At 48.0% G+C, this 2,718-nt stretch overlaps 1 pseudogene; it reads left to right on the forward strand.

Annotated features, from left to right (window-relative positions):
• The first annotated feature begins 827 nt into the window (after positions 1 to 827).
• Positions 828 to 966, forward strand: LOC119342455 (annotated as a pseudogene).
• Positions 967 to 2,718: the final 1,752 nt, after the last annotated feature.

Here is a 2,718-nt window from a genome sequence, read left to right on the forward strand (position 1 = left end):
AAAAGAGAACACGAATCACGCAAGGAGAAACCGGCGCTTGGACGACCGAGTGCAGCCGTAGGTAGGCCTTGTTAAAGTGTATACTATAGGATGTATACGGTGTATGTATAAACCGTATACGTATGTAGGCATGCGTTGTAATGCAGGTAGTTGGGATGTGTTTGGTTGATCTCTATCCTTTGTATAGATCATGACTTGGAGATCAATCCTATAACAATCTAACAACCTAACCCTGTAATCTTCTGACTATAAGTAACACGCAACGCATCCCTGCTGAGTGCATACACTTAACGCATCTTTACATGCTATTCAGAGCCATTCTCCTCTAAGCACATCCTCCTTGCGCCGCCATGTCTTCCTCAAGCTCCACCGCCGCTGCCGCATCCGTCCTCATCCCCATCGCTGAAAAACGCCACCGCTCCAACTTCAATGTCTGGCGTGTGCAAGCTCTGGCCACTATCCATGGCGTCTAGCTGGTCACCTATCTCGATCCAGAGAGGGAGGTGCCAACGTCCAAGCTGTCTGACAAAGATGGCAAGGCCACCGATGTGCCAAACCCGGCATACGAGATCGACAGGGCTCGAGACTCTCAGGTTCTGAGTTTTATTTTCAATTCCATCTCACCTCCTGTGATGATTCAAATCGCAACTTGCACTACGGCATCAGCAGCATGGACTGCAATCACGGAGATCTTCATCTCCCAGACGCAGGCGGCCATCGTCAACACGAGGATCGCCCTCTCCACCACCAAAAAGGGGAACTCCACCATTGCCGAGTACCTTGGCCGCATGAAGGCCCTCGGTGATGAGATGGCAGCCATCGGCAAGCCGCTCACGGATGACGACATGGTGTTGTATATCCTTGCCGGCCTCGACTTTGACTACATGTCCTTTGTCTCCTCCATCTGCGCCAGGACCATCCCCATCAAGCCCAACGAGCTATACGCCCAACTCATCAGCTTCGAGAGCCACCTCGCCATGTTCGAGGGAAACCCATCGTCCCACTCCTCTGCCAACGCTGCTTCTCGCGGCGGTCGTGGTGCTGGTTTCTCCCGCGGCGGAGGCCGTGGCAGGAACGGAGGCAGCCGTCACCATGGTGGTGGCCGTGGCAATTGAGGCAACGACAGTTAAGGGAACGGCCACGATGGTCGTGGCCAAGGGGGTGGCGGACGAGACGAGCTCCATGAGGTGTTCTACCAGATCTGCAAGAAGCCCAACCATACTGCCATCGAGTGCTACTGGCGCTTTGACATTGCATTCACCAAGGAGAAGAGTGCAAGCGCCGTTTCCAACTCCTCCTATTGCGTCGACACCAACTGGTACGCCGACACAGGCGCCACCGACCATATCAATAGCGATCTAGACAAGCTCACCATGAGGGAGAGGTACAATGGACATGATCAAGTGAACATGCCCAACGGAGTAGGTATGAAAATTACTCATATTGGTCAAGCATATGTTCGTACTCCCACTCGTAATCTCCATCTCAAAGATGTCCTTTACTCACCTAAAGCCACAAAAAATCTTGTTTCTGCCCATCGTCTATCACAAGATAATCATGTGTTTCTTGAAACTCATCCTCGTTTCTTCTTCATTAAGGACAAGGCAACGAGAAACACCCTCCTCCACGGCAGGTGTAGAGCTGGTCTCTACCCCCTATCATTGGCTTCTCTAGGCCCGGGCAGGCAAGCTTTTGGCGCCACCAAGATCTCTCCGTCAAGGTGGCACGATCGATTAGGTCATCCGTCCTCGCAAAGTGTCCAACATGTCCTTAGGAAGAATAAAATTCCCTTTTTAGTTCATGAGTTGAATAAAGAAGGGGTGTGTGATGCATGCCAAAAAGGCAAAATTCACCAACTCCCTTATCCAAATTCTAGTAGTTCCTCGAATGCTCGTTTAAAGCTTATCATTCTGATGTATGGGGGCCTGTCCGTGATTCTATCAATAAGAAAAAATATATTATGTGAGCTTTATTGATGATTTCAGTAAGTTTACTTGGATATTCCTTCTCGAGCATAGGTCAAAAGTTTTTAAAGTGTTTCATGAATTTCAAGCACTTGTTGAGAGACTTTTTGATCGAAAAATCATCACCATGCAAACAGTTTGGGGTGGTGAGTATGAAAGGTTAAATTCCTTTTTTCGCCAAATAGACATCACACACCATGTTTGTTGTCCGCATGCTCATCAGCAGAACGGCTCCGCCGAGAGAAAACGTCATCACATTGTCGAGGTTGGCCTTTCTCTCCTAGCTCATGCGTCTATGCCCTTGAAATTTTGGGATGAAGCATTTATAGCCGCCACATATTTGATCAACCGTACTCCTAGTAAGGTGATCAATCTTGAGACTCCACTAGAAAAACTATTTCATGAGATACCAAACTACCATGCCCTTCGTACCTTTGGTTGCACATGTTGGCCTAATGTTCGTCCTTTCAATGCTCACAAGCTTGAATTTCGCTCAAAACAATGTGTGTTCCTTGGCTACAGTAATCTTCACAAAGGTTTCAAATGTCTAGATCTAGCTGATGGACGTGTTTATATTTCCCGTGACATTGTGTTCGATGAAACAGTATTCCATTTTGCCAAGTTAAACCCTAATGCCGGCACCCTTATCAGATCTGATGTCCTTCTTCTCCCTGAAAGTTCCTCCTCCTTACCTCTTGATCATGGGGATGAACATATAACTAATGATCACCCGGGTAATTCTCATAAAAATTCT

Source organism: Triticum dicoccoides, chromosome 7B, assembly GCF_002162155.2.
Source record: "Triticum dicoccoides isolate Atlit2015 ecotype Zavitan chromosome 7B, WEW_v2.0, whole genome shotgun sequence".
NCBI lineage: Eukaryota > Viridiplantae > Streptophyta > Magnoliopsida > Poales > Poaceae > Triticum > Triticum dicoccoides.